Here is a 14,620-nt window from a genome sequence, read left to right on the forward strand (position 1 = left end):
CAGGTTCTAAGGCCGAGGACAGTATAGTTCCCTGCATCTCCTCCACAATCCTCGCTTAGCGTCCCACCTTGGCTTCCTCAAAGGCAGAAGCACTGGTGGGGGAACTAATTTGAACAACGCCGTGATATCTGCATTAGATAACCACTGTTGGTACCTTATCTCCTCTGCGTGAAAACAAGCTATCTTCTCCTGTTCTTCCTCCGCCGACCCCGCCGCCGCCGCCGCGAGTGTCGGGGTGGCCAGTGGTGGGTGCTCGGCAGGACGCACCGTGATGCAGCACAAACTTGCCACCGCCAGGAACACTTGCACTCCTCTCAGGACGCGTCAGATGATGGCTCTCCTACTTGTCTGTGTCACGGCACTGATGGGAGGCACTTGGCTTGAAGTAACTTCTATCACGGTGATGTTGCTACTACTGCTGCTGCTTGTGCTGCTGCTGCTGCCACTACTGCTGCTACTGCTGCTGCTGCTGGCTAGTGGTGATGGTGTTGCTGTATCTGTTTCTGAAGTTGTTTGATGACGTTCTTGTTGAGTCACATGTCCCTGTATCTTCATTAACCAGACTTTTTGATATTATAAACTTAATTTTCTTCCCTGATACGTCTATGCCGTGTTCTCCCCATCCTTGGAGAGAAACACGCCGGCCACACACCAGGCAGGGAAACCAGTCCGTTAGGAGACTACTATTTACAGTTACACCGAGACAAGGCACTCTGTCCTAATACTCGGCCTGACCTTACCACTGAAATGTGCCTCCACCACTTCAGAAAGACCCTGGCATTTCCTTCCGTGGGTTTTCTGGGAAGATGTCTCGGCCTGTGTGACAAAACCTGTTCTGGCGCAGGCTCCTCCCTAGCGACTCTCCTGTAATACCAATACTGTCCTCAACCTGTCCCTGTCCTGTCCAGTAAGTGCAGGTCATTCTTGTGTGCCCGTGACCTCCCCACGCATGAAGACCCGTGTCAAGTAATGTCCGTATTCTGAAACGCTTTGCTTTCTCACTGATTATTTTCAAAGGTCACAGGCATGATTAGCAGAGTTCTCAGAGTGTTCCTCATGTTTTTAGTGTAAAAATGCTGTTAATTTCTTACCAGAATCATAAAAACACTTAAAATACATGCAACTTCAACTAGAGCCTTTTGAAAGTAATGGCGGTGCGGACAAAGGTGTTTCAGAATGTAATCTTAATCCAGCTCCTTTATAACGCTTCCTTGTCCCGGATTGTTGGCACCTGATCTCTCCTTACGCCAGCCACTCATGTCTTGGTCTGTAAAGGGAAGGAAAATTAAAGTACCTCCTGCCCTAAAACTGTGTGATGTGTAGCAACAGCGAGGCTTCCTTTTGTATCTCAGGAGGTGCCTTATGTAGGTCACCCGGCCCTTTGCAGTCTGCTTTATTTTGTTATCTTTAAATTGACTTTTAAGAGGACGTCGATAAAAGGGATTTCTTCTTACCTTTTACGGCGCTTCGTAAGTCTTTTCTACACACACACACACACACACACACACACACACACACACACACACACAGAGAGAGAGAGAGAGAGAGAGAGAGAGAGAGAGAGAGAGAGATGCGTTGTATAAGCTGCAACTCTCAGGACCTTGTCAGAAACTCCGTAAGTTCAGGGTCATAAAGCTAATTTTACCCGAGAGAATGTCATCGCTCTCATAAAATAGTGTGACTGCGTTGACACGTCAGATGCCGCCAATTAACCACCTGCCTGAACTTTGTAGCGCTCGAGGAAAAAAAAAGAATACTACAAGAACCTCAAAGATTGACACGTGCCTTAGGCGATTCTCCTTGACACATTGTTGTCAGTGGACTCTCAGTGCGTCAGTCATTTAATCTCGCTATACTATTCCTTTTATTTATTTACTTATTTATGTATATATTTATTTATTGGTTAAGAGGAAAGGAAGCTCAGCAGGTATTTTTCCCCGTACATTTGTATCTATGATTTATTTTTACTTGTGTGCACGTTTGGCTTGTCTCCTCCCACGATAAAAGTAATCAATAAATAAATTCAGTAAATATGTGGATAGATAATAAATAGATCATTCTACTTATCGTCTCATGCGAGCTTTTTCCTCACCCAAGTGGACGGCGTGCATTGTAGCTAATTCCTAGCACACTTTACTTACATTATCTAGAACACTCCCAGCGGCTCCACGTGATCTTGTTTTTGCAGTGACTTTAATCAGTGAATCAATCAACTAATGTTCGGGGCTCGTGCTTCACAGATACCCCAGTCTTGTAGTTCATTCGCTGTTAACTCATGCCAGACAACAGAGGTTCTTGTGAGACAGTGAATCATGCAGCGCTCACTTCAGCACTGATGGGTTCACGCTGAGTCACGGAAACACTGTCCAGTACATCGTAACCCCTTCAGTACTGGGACGCATTTCCACCTTGACATTTGTGTACGATTAGATAATCTTATTGACATTAGGAAGGGTCTTTGGAGATCAGAAGATTAATGGCCACAGTCTTCACTATTTTAACTCCTCCACATGAGTTTCTGAAGCTGAATGAAATCGCCAAATAGTAGCCAGAATAAATATGGAAACTCGTCATGGTACTGAATGGGTTAAAAAGAATCACACGACGCAAAGCCTAAATCATGACATCTACAAGTCATGAGATCTAACTATCCAGGAACGCATGGCTTCTTCATCTCATGTGCATACGCAGACTTGATTAAACACGGTGATTCATATTAGGCTGAACTCGCGCTAGGCCAGAAACTCTCACTTGCAAGTCACAGAAACTAACAAGTGACAGGCTCCAAGTTCACATTGACTCACGGAACTGTCCAGGTTTTTGGGATTCACTCACACTCATGAACTCAAACCAAACTGAATAATACTAGCGCTAAAACACTTCTCAGCCGTAGAAACTAATGAGACATGGACGTTAACTGGATGACATAGACTCCGATCAGTTCTGACTCGCGGGAACTGTCTAGATCTTTGGTAAACGCACTGAAACTCACAGCCTCCAGCAACACCAGACGCACTGTACATTAGTTCTTTAGCATTTCTTACTCACAAAATCTAACTAAGTGATCTCCGCGCCAACAAATTTTCGCTGACTCACGGAAACTTTACATAGATCTTCGTGAGTCACACAAACTGACAAACCCAAACAAAACCAGACGCACATTGTAATTCTAAAACACTTCTTACAATCACAGAACAGAATCTAAATAGGTGACAAACTCCACTACTACAAATACCAGTAAGTTCCCCCTCACAAGCTCGCACTCACACTAACCCATGAAGTTCCACCGTTGGTCCACAACAAACACAAACACGCAGGCTTTCAATGAGTCGGTCCACTCCGCTACCGCCGCTGGTCCGCCGCTCGCTTGCCGCCCGTCTCTCTCATCATCACTTCTCGCGCGCGGCACTCGAGGACAGCAGCCAGCGGGGGGAGTGAGGTAAGTTTGTCAGCATCGCGTCACTCTTGCTACACCAAAAGTCGGGAATTAAAACTTGGTCAGCGTTGAGAGATAAACTTGACGGTGAAAGTGTGTTTAAGTTAATATTACTGGAACATTAATTTATGTGAACAGGAGGGAGGGAGGGGTGGAAAGAGGGAGGAGGGATGTGAGCTGTCGGAGGGAAAAAGTGATTATTGTAAAGAAAAAAAAAGAGGAAAGGAGAGGAATAAAAATGAGACAGATAAGGAAAAAAAAATGTGATAGGTAGAAGTAAGTAAAAATGAAGGAAGATTAACAGAGAGAGAGAGAGAGAGAGAGAGAGAGAGAGAGAGAGAGAGAGAGAGAGAGAGAGAGAGAGAGAGCAAAATGAAAGGAAGACTAGTAAAAAAAAGAAGTCAAGGATAGAGGAACAGAGACAGGAAGGAAAAGTGAGAAGAGAAAAGGATTGTGGAGAGGAAAGAGAGAGAGAGAGAGGTATGTGATGGAGGAAAATGAGAGGAGGCGAGAAGAACGGTATGAGGAAAAGGAGAGTTATGCGACGAGGAAAGGAAAAGATAATAAACCGGAAATATTAATGGAAAACATTAGATAGGAGGAGGAGGAAGAAGAAGAAGAAGAAGAAGAAGAAGAAGAAGAAGAAGAAGAAGAAGAGGGAGAGGAAAAGGATGTCAGGCTGCAAGATGTAAATTAAATAAACAAAGATAACTGAATTAAGAGAGAGAGAGAGAGAGAGAGAGAGAGAGAGAGAGAGAGAGAGAGAGAGAGAGAGAGAGAGAGAGAGAGAGAGAGAGAGAGACAGAGAGATGACACTACAATATTCTATCTTCACAATCTCATCAATCCTTTCTCAGTATAAATTCCAATGTTACTTTACTTCCTCGGATTTTACTCTTTTACTCCCACACTGCATGAGTGTGTGTGTGTGTGTGTGTGTGTGTGTGTGTGTGCGTGCTCGTGGGAAAAACCCGAGGGACGTGATAATGCGTTGATATGAAGGTGACTGTAAGCGGCCTGTCGAGGTTGTCTACTTCTTTGTCAGCACGTGTGAGTCACCCAGACCTCTTCTTATCTCTGGACTGTAAGCCACTTCAAGAATGTGTGTGTGTGTGTGTGTGTGTGTGTGTGTGTGTGTGTGTGTGTGTGTGTGTGTGTGTGTGTGTGTGTGTGTGTGTTTATTCAGTTATAAGTAGATGTATATGATTTACGTATAGCTTGCCATATATGTACTCTCTCTCTCTCTCTCTCTCTCTCTCTCTCTCTCTCTCTCTCTCTCTCTCTCTCTCTCTCTCTCTCTCTCTCTCTCTCTCTCTCTCTCTCTCTCTCTCTCTGTGTGTGTGTGTGTGTGTGTGTGTGTGTGTGTGTGTGTGTGTGTGTGTGTGTGTGTGTGTGTGTGTGTGTGTGTGTGTGTGTGTGTGTGTGTGTGTGTGTGTGTGTTGACAGGCTGGAGAGATAACTTAATCCCCATTTGTAACAGAAACCACCTTATGTGTCACCGATCACACCAGAATATAGTCACCAAACGAGGAACCACAGCCGTCTTGCAATACAACTTCGTGTGAAAGGACACTCGACTCCCACCCAATGACGGGACTGTACGCCACATTCAAGAACGCTTTCCTCTCTCACCGCGACCATTTCCACAGAACACAGAGACGATTAGCCGAGTTCCATAAAGGGTATTTTTCCTGTTGATAATCCAGAAAACTTGTTAACCTGTCACTAAGATCACAGAAACATCCTTAAAAAAAAAAAAACCTGTGTCACTTCAGGTAGAGCCCTTTGAAAATAGTGAGGGTGCTGTGAGGCGCGGAAGTGTTTCAGAATGAGCCTATACAGTGTCTCTTTACGTCCATGATATTGTAATAGTTAAGTTACTCTGAGGTATGCCACGAATTATAAATCTATACTTTCTGTGGCTAGATTGACGAAAATATATATATATATATATATATATATATATATATATATATATATATATATATATATATATATATATATATATATATATATATATATATATATATATATATAAACACTACGGTACCATCACCACCATCACTTCACCACCACTATTACCGCCAGTCACCGTCACTATTATCTGAGAACCAAAACACCTTTACCGTCACGTCCATCTTATAAAACCATCACCATCACTACCAGTCAAGCTTACTATCACCTCAAGCATCCCAGAATATCTCCAGCTTCAGTTTCATCATATAAACACATCACCATCACTTCCTTAGCACTCCCCATAATTCCTACCATAACTTCAGCACCACTGTCACCTTCCACTTACTCATCAACCCCTCCTCGGTGCATGAGTCACATCACCATCACCTTAACCCGCTTCAGTACTGTGACACATTTTTACCTTGAGATTTGTGTACGATTAGACCGTTTTATTGACATTTGGAAGGGTCCATGGAGGTCAGAAGATAAATGGCCACAGTTTTCACTATTTTAATCCCCTACATGAGCTTCTGAAGGTGTATAAAATCGCCAGATAGTAACCAGAAGGCATATGGAAATGCGTCATGGTATTGAATGGGTTAACACCAAGTCACCACTATCAGCTCTGTACTCATCTCCAGCATCACCACCTCTGCCACCCGCTCCCTAGCACTCCAGTCACCACCACCACCACCACTTCCACCACTACCACATCCTCTCCCTCCTGAAGTATTGCAGATGGTAGGAAGCGTTCACCAGAAAAAATAAACGGCAAATGAAACAGAATCCGTGAGCTAAGCAGTGTAAGTTGTCACATGAAAACTGATTCGAAAAGCCACCACCATCCCTTGCCTGTCTCTCTTCTAGCCCCCTCCCCTTACCTCCCATGCCTTGCCTTGAACACCGCCTCCCTTCAACCACCGGTAAGTAAACACACAGACACACACACAGACACATAAGTAAGCTCATGTTCCCCTCGCCTGCCCTGCTAATCGTGGATAGCGTATGATGCTCTCTTCTCGTGCAGGAGTTTGTTGTCAGTGTCCTTGTCTTGTGCAACATTTCTCGGGGTCTGTTCTTGCGTCGCAGTATTGATATGATGTTTGTTTGTGTTATGACAGATTGACCGGGAGCTGCCAAGGGCCTGAGAGAAGAGGAGACGTCAAGAAGGAAGGAAGAGAGGGAGGGAGGATGACGGGGTGAGCCAGGCAGGGAGCGATTGTGAGTAAATAAAGTTAAGGAACGCGTGAGAGAGAGAGAGAGAGAGAGAGAGAGAGAGAGAGAGAGAGAGAGAGAGAGAGACATTCACAGATACACACAGAAATAGATACATAGAAACGAAGAGACAGAGACAGACGCAGACACACAAACACACAGTGACAAACAAAAACACTGGGAGAGAAAGACGCGCGCGCACACACACACACACACACACACACACACACACACACACACACACACACACACACACACACACACACACACACACACAGAGAGAGAGAGAGAGAGAGAGAGAGAGAGAGAGAGATAACTGGATAAGGAAGAGGACTAAGTTAAAACAGGAATACTTATCAGTACATTAAAACTGGGAAATACCGGTACTTTTGCGTCTCTCTCTCTCTCTCTCTCTCTCTCTCTCTCTCTCTCTCTCTGCTCTTGCATTCATTAATTTTGTTGTCCTTATTATTATTATTATTATTATTATTATTATTATTATTATTATTATTATTATTATTATTATTACCATTATTATTATCGTTGTTATTTGTTATTATTATTATTATTATTATTATTATTATTATTTTATTATCATTATTATATTATTATTATTATTATTATTATTAGTAGTAGTAGTATTGTTATTGTTCTCGTTGTTATCACGTAGCTGTTTAACTTTTCTAATTCAGCATATTAACTGCACCAACTTGCACTGCTTAGGGATGAGTGGAAGAAATATTTATTAGAGATTATAATTTCGCTTATTTGGTGTCATAGCATTATCAGTGTTTTTACTCCCGCCCTGTTGGTTGTACTGGTGTCAGATTTTCCTTGACACGTAAGTGGTGATGATTTAGCCGTGATAAGGACGCAAGTGGTGTGTCAACATGATAATTGTTGCTACATTACACACCAAGTCATCCCAAGTATTTTCCCAGTATACCACTTGCTTGACACTGGTATGTGCATTTTGTTTACATTATATATTTACATTACGATGGAGTGGCTGCTTTATGTGAACCCTGATATATATATATTTTTTTATCTTCCCATTTGCCGGTTTGTTTACATGTACACTTATCTCACTCGATTTGTGTTGATATGGAACTCTGCAGCAAATTTCTTCACTTACTTCAGTGTATAATTATGTTGCGCGCTTCAGTTCTCTCCCTCCGTTACCGTCTTTCTATCTTTCCAGCGGTGCTCTTGTCATTCTGTCACGAGTGGAGGGAGTAAGTACAGTGTAAGAGTCCTCCTACATCCATTTCATCATTCCGTTTAAGATTTACACCTGAGACAAAAAGAAGGTAAATAAGTTAACTAAATTCAATGCCCGTCAAAACTTTTTCATCATATCCAGAGCATTCGATTAGTTTCCCTCCTCCGTGACCTTCTTTACCGGGAAAAACTTGAGATCCGATCACCCTCCTCTCAGAATGGTGACGTGCGGTGAGGGGATAGCGTGGGCGTGGTGGGCGTTAGTGTTGTAGTGGGGGCGAGGTGGGCCTGTTTCTTTGTCGTGGTGAGGTGAGGATGAGTGGGGGAGGTGGTGTTGTGGAGGGCTGGGAGAGAGACTCAGTGGGTTGTGAAAACTTTGCTTGAGTCGAGGTGGAGTTGTATGGTTGTGATGGTGGGCTAGGGGTGATAGATGGGTCTTGTAGGATGGGCTGAAGTAGTGTGGTAGGGGATCGGTGAGCCCGGTAGGGTTGCAGGCGAAGGTGTGGTGGCGGGAGGTGGTGGACGGCTGGCCTCTTCAGGTATAGTCAGACTCAGAGGCTACCCTGTTGAGTTGCCGCTCCTCGCCACACGCTCACCATTTCCCTCACTTCCCTGACAACCTTATGGCCCCGAGCATTGTTCCTGCCTCACTAATACTCAAAATAGTATACTTTTTCGCTCGTACTAATACAGAAGCGGCTGAGGCTGTTCTGTAGATGTTACGCAGGTAATTGTGTAGCCAGATTCATAGTGTTAGCGGCTCGTTTTAACGCATCTTGCGCCTCCTCTCCTTCCTTCTCTCTCCCTCTCCCTCCATCAAAGTCTTCCCGCTCGCATGTCTGGTCCAGGTGAAGTTAACATTATTAACCCGTGCCCCAGCTAGCTGCATGGACCCCTCACCTGCACGGCCTCGCCTCGTGTGACCACTAATAAGGATGATGCTCAGAGGACTAGGCGAGCGACGGTCACCCTAGCCCGCCCGCTCCCCCGGCCCCTCCCCTTCCTACTCACCCCGCACCAGGAAGAGTTGGCGGAGGTGGAGGTTTTGCACAATTGTTCATCATTTGTCTTGTGTCATTCACGAAGTCGATGCCTTTGTAGATGTTCGAGTTGAGTTACGTCTTTGGTTACCGAGACCCGCCGCCACTCGAGGGAGGGAGGAGCAGGAACAATTGTGCCGGGAAACAGAGGAACTGGCATCGCGGGGAGTAGTAGACACGAACTACTAGCGGCAGAGGAGGTTAGTTCACGTTGAGCGTTGACGCGGAGGAGTGTTGTGCGGGATTTACCTCTAACTCTGGTGCTCTTGGTTTTCGTGTACCCAGAAAAAACCAGTGATCGAGTTGGGAATCAGTGTCGGTCAGTCAGGCGAGGACCGTAGTGTAGGGAGTGAGTGCGCGGATCACCTCGGTGGCGTGGATTTTTTCCCAAGGATTAATTTTATAACTCGTGGAGGAGTTGACGGAGGGAAGTAACAGTTCGGAGTGTTGGCAGACCTCTCCTGCCAACACTATCCACACGCCCGTTTTTTTCTCACTGGTAAGTTGAACATTTTGGGTAGGGTAGTATTTTCTTCCTACTTGTGTGAGTGTGCGAGGGCGGCGGGAGTATTGTGTGCGTGTGTTTGTGTGTGCAGGCGACTGGCCACGCTACTCACCCCACCTGTCTGAAGCTACCTGGCTGAGGCTACCTGGTTTGACTTCACAGCCCAGCCAATCAACCAAGTCAGTCGCTTTACAAGATTCAGCCACCCATGTAGCATCGCGGCGCTGGGATAACCAACACACTCCACTGCCCAGGACGTGAAGAGGACACTCAATAATCTTCCTCCATTAATTCGCCTACTCTTCTTTTCCTATTTTCCGTTGATGCAGTCGCATCAGCTGTGCGGGTTGGAAGTTGTGAGCGGCGGCAGGGTGCAGGCTGGTTATCACCGCGTCCCTGCTATCACGGTAACCTTAGGAATACGGACTGACGCCACGATAACAGTGACGCTGGTAACCCCGAGGCGGCACATCCCGACTACGTGGCCTGGCTGTCAACAAGAGGCGGGATGAAGGTAGAGATGGTCTATGGCCGCCCTGGCGACTGGGTGGGTGGGCGGCGTGTCGTGTGTTTGGGTAATGGGTCAGCCAGCGTGCAAGGGTCTAAACCACCTCCATCTGGGGCCACGGTGGAGTCCTGCAGGCGGGGTGAACGTCCTGTGAACGCCCACTACCTCTGTTCCTCCTCCTCCTCCTCCTCCTCCTCCTCCTCCTCCTCCTCCTCCTCCTCCTCTTCCTCGTCCTCCTTGTGTGACCTTTTACGGGGATGCACAAAGCAGAAAAAATAGATCAGTGTCCACGTCGCCGAAGCCTGGACGTAGTCAGCCAACCCCGCGTTTAGCGACGACAAACAACAACTTAACTCGTTATGTGATGTCGATATTGAATAGGACAAAGTTGTGGCCACATTATTAGAAGTTTGGGAGCTCTTAAAATGGTCTTGTTGGCGTGGAAATGTTGTGCAAAGCGGATGACGTTTTGAATCGACTCAGCTGACGCGTGAAGCGGCGGGGAAGAAAGTGCATGTCAAGGAGGTGGGAGCATGTGGCGAGCAAGGCAAACACTGCACCTAACACAGCATGAGAGCACGAAGGCATTGGGACACCGCTGTAAGCTCTCAATCAGGAAAGAAGCTGGACACGTTTGTTGGAGAAAGAAAAAGAAACAAAGCACCATAATGGTTGAAGACGGGAAGGTGGCCCTGCTGGTCGTGGCGGGCCGCCGACCATGGCCCGATGCGCTGCCCCGCACTTCACTGGCGCCTTGGCTTGGCCTTCTGCTCCTTTCGCGCCACCGCCTTCCGTGGTCGTGTGGGGGCGAGGGTCGAGGCTGAGGCTGTTCCTGGTGCAGTGGTGCCACGCCAGGAGCGGCCCGTTACTTTTATCGATGAAAACGTTACTCGGCGATCATAAGGCCAGCGAGTGCTTTGCTCCGTCAGGTCCGCGGGGCATTGATTTCCTTAATCCATTACTGAATGCTGTCTTGAATCCCTAAATACTCATCTCACTCTCCCCTCCAAGCCTCTCTCTCTCTCTCTCTCTCTCTCTCTCTCTCTCTCTCTCTCTCTCTCTCTCTCTCTCTCTCTCTCTCTCAACGTGAGATACGCAAGACTTCCTTCGTTTATTGAACACGAAGACTACAAAACACAGGGTTATTGGAGCGTCAGGGCCTGGGGAAGGGAGAGTGAGGGAGCCAGGGTGGCAGACGAGCATTGGAGGAGGAGGGGCGCCTGGTCTTGTCTCAATTGGCACTTGGGCAGCGACATTAGCTAGGGCAGCGTCGGGCCAGTATAGATTTCCGACAAGCGGTGCTCCTCGATGTAAATAATAACATCGATTTACATGTTGGTGCATCACTAAAACGCCGCGTACAAACCTTCGCCTCTTTCTCTTCAGTCGCTCATCCGACATTGGACGATTTTATAAATTGAGGCGCGAGTCCCGGCATCGCTCAGAACCCATAAAGTATCAGGCAGCGCCCCCCTGCAGGCTGTAGTCTTGTCCCAAACAGAAAGAAACAGGGCGGGGCGGTGCGGGAAACCAGGAGTCGAGATTGCAATATGAGCTTGGATGACGCAATAACGGGGTTCGATACGCACTGGAGGGAGTAATAAAAATGAAGAAGAGAGGACGCTCTATAATGCCGTGTTTCAAATTATTGTGGAAGGGCAAATATTTTCCGCTCTGTTAAGTTTATATGATGAGATGAAGGGGTTTATTGAGAGGCGCGGCTCCCTGCTCTGCCCGCTAAGGCACCGTGCGCTTCACAAACCCTTCTTCTTCGCCTGGGGTAAATAATGAGAGGCGACCGGTAATGTAAGCTTTGGCGTGGCGGTGCAAAGCTCGCCTTGCCGGGGCCCTCAAATTAGTGCGATGGAGAGTGGCCATTGGAGGCTGGCGGGACGCGGCGGCGGAAGCGGGGATTAAACACGGAGGGAAAGAAAAACTAGCCATAATAAAATCAGCCTTTATGATGCCATGTTTCACTCACAGATGGCGTGAAAACGAGCTCGCGCGATTTGCTGAATACTCATAGATAATTGTTACACGTCGTGGTGCCTTTGAAGGAGAAAGATAAAGTTACAGCAGCGCACGGAGTAGGTAAATCCTCATTAGTGTGTGTTGGGGGCAGGTTCAGGGGGCAGGTTTTTGCAAGGCGAGAGCTGTTCTTCACAATCAATAAATTTGTCTTTGGGCAATGCTTCCGTGGAAACCCGCCACGCCCCTGTCCTCCGGGTGTTGAGTGTGCTGCCACCGGTCACACCAGGCAACGACACCACACAACATTGACACCACTACTATACCACACAACACACTACCACACCACTACAACCCCTGACACTGGCACACATTTACCCCCACACCCCATCATTAGAAACATTTGTTCACCTCCCATCACGCCCCAAGCCCATCACCACGCCTTGCTATTCGCCACTGTTCTTGCCTTTCGTGCATCCTTGACGTCCGCCTTACAAAATGCACTCCACCATCTCCCTACCACATCGCCACCTCTTCTCCACATCCTTAAGCTGTTCCTCACATGTACCACACCTAGTTCAGGCTCTCATCACCCGTTATTCCACTTCACTCATCCACGCAGTCCTACATTGATACGGTTGAGTGGAAGTTTAGGTCACAAGTAACATGTTAAGTTAGCTTCGGGTGTGGCTTTGGCAAGTAAATCGGGATGTCAGACGTCGAGGAAGGTGAAAACGATATCATAGAAACCATTTTTGCACTGAACATAATTTTTTTGCCTAGTGCTTTAGATTTGTCGGGAGTTTTCGAGTCGTGTAATGAGTAAAATGAATTAATATACCAGCTGTGCGTTATTCAAGTATAGTGAGAGACCTATTTCTAGCATATCACACTCACTGGCATTGTATTTAACATTTCTTTTCCTCATTATTAAACCCACTGATCTGCTGACTCTTGCATAACCCTACAACTGAAAGCTCCTTAGCACATCAGAGGACTTTGCATTGAGGAAAAACGCCACAAAGAATGTCAAGTAAGAGCTTAAGTTACTCCACTAAAATGTAAAAAGAATATGGCTGTGTTAATTTTTTCCTCCATTGTCTTAGATGCTGCCGCCTTCCATACGAGCCATCCTTGCGCCATGAAGAAAGAGAGAGAGAGAGAGAGATAGAGGATGGGGGGTGGGAGTGTTAGGGTCAGGGAAAGAGGGTGTTGCACTTGTACTTACCTACTGTCCCCCTCCCCTTTCCCTCCCCCAGACCAAGGTGTCCTCCATACAGAACCTGTTGTGGGGGCCGGGAAACTTCTATCTAGCTGCTCTGGGAGGTCTTACAAACGCGTGATTGTATTTTTTTTTTTCTATTTATTTTTTGTTACCCTCGTGGGATTGATGCGGTGATGCCTCAGCCCTCAGTGTTGGAGGAAATTTAGCTGATGATGGTAAGGGTGTTGAAAAATATTAGTGATAGTGATGATATGATGATGACTATAGTAATGATTAGTAGTGATTTTCGTTGCTTTTCTCTCTCCTCTATTATCATCATCATCATCATCATTATCGTTACTGTTTTATAACCATCATCATCACTGTTACTCGTCATCGTCATCGGTTCCTGGTGGATGGTCGCGCCAATCCCCGCCGGCCAGGAGGTGACAGCCGCATCGCGCCGCGGGGTTCCTTATAAAAATTGCAGCGATACACGTCACCAATCTACCAAAGAGCCACCTCCTCAAACCACAAGCGCACGAACCAGTAAGGGGCAACCACACCAATGCTAAAAACCTCCGCACCCGTGCCTGACTCCCAGCAGCGCCTCTGCCACCACCGCCCGCCGTGCTGCTTCCGTCGTGGCCTCGCTGCGCTGGAAGATTTAGACCGCAATCTCGCCCTCCACCCCCGAGGACGCCTTTATTGGACAGCATTATGCAAACAACTTCATTCTTTCCCTGCACCGATCGGGAATTGCCGGAGTGATGGCACACGTCGAGTCGCCGCACCGCCTTATGGGACCTACCGCAGGGCCAGTAGGGCGCCGCGGCATGAGCGGGCACAGGAGCGGGCGGTTAATTTATTGGAATGCGAATTTTGTCATGGGTGTACTGAGTGTGGAGATAAGAAGCTGAGGAGAGTGTGGAGATGGTGGCAGATGTGAGGAATGGCCAAGAGTAAGCCATTGAAGGTTAAAGTCAAATTATACAACACAAGTCACTGCAGCAGACGAAGGGAAGTGTAGGCATCATGGTTGCTGCCTTCCTGTAGTTCTAGTATTATTGGTCAATGTACTGTCGCTAAAGATATAATGATACTAATAACAATAATAATAACCAATATTATTATTAATAATAATAATAGTGATAATAATAATGATAATGATAATGATTACCCTTAGACTAGTTTAAGGAGAGCATGCGGTGTTTTATTTGCTCAAAAACCGTCTAGGTATGAAATTAATTACTTCGCTCAGCTATGATCCTGGACGACAGTGGCGGCGAGGGTCGAGGGGACGTGCCCCGTGTCGGCGTGTATGGGAGGCCCTGAACGCTGGGCGAAAAGTGTACCTGTACTGAGAGGGTGTGATGAAAGACAGCGCTGAGAGGGAGAGGGGTGGGGATGAAGGAGTTTTTCAGCCCCAGGAGTACTGGTGGGTAACTAGTACAACCTGCTAGCGTCTCACCGCATGCTCATTACCATAGTAGTTTTTTTTTTAAAGAGCCTGTTTACGTAACGCGCCGACCCCTCCCACACACACGCACGTCAGGACGCCATGCGA

At 46.8% G+C, this 14,620-nt stretch overlaps 1 protein-coding gene across 4 annotated transcripts in view; it reads left to right on the forward strand.

The window, feature by feature from the left end:
* Positions 1-9,001: 9,001 nt before the first annotated feature.
* Positions 9,002-14,620, forward strand: part of LOC123500162 (transcriptional enhancer factor TEF-1-like) — a 121,512-nt gene continuing 115,893 nt past the window's right edge. Inside the window, exon 1 of one of the 4 annotated variants that reach the window (XM_045248856.1) lies at positions 9,002-9,367. The gene's annotated coding sequence lies outside the window, so the exon portion shown is untranslated. The remainder of the gene's footprint in view (positions 9,368-14,620) is intronic. The other 3 variants (XM_045248857.1, XM_045248860.1, XM_045248859.1) reach the window with 3 other exon arrangements.

Source organism: Portunus trituberculatus, chromosome 50 (assembly GCF_017591435.1).
Source record: "Portunus trituberculatus isolate SZX2019 chromosome 50, ASM1759143v1, whole genome shotgun sequence".
Classification (NCBI taxonomy): Eukaryota; Metazoa; Arthropoda; class Malacostraca; order Decapoda; family Portunidae; genus Portunus; species Portunus trituberculatus.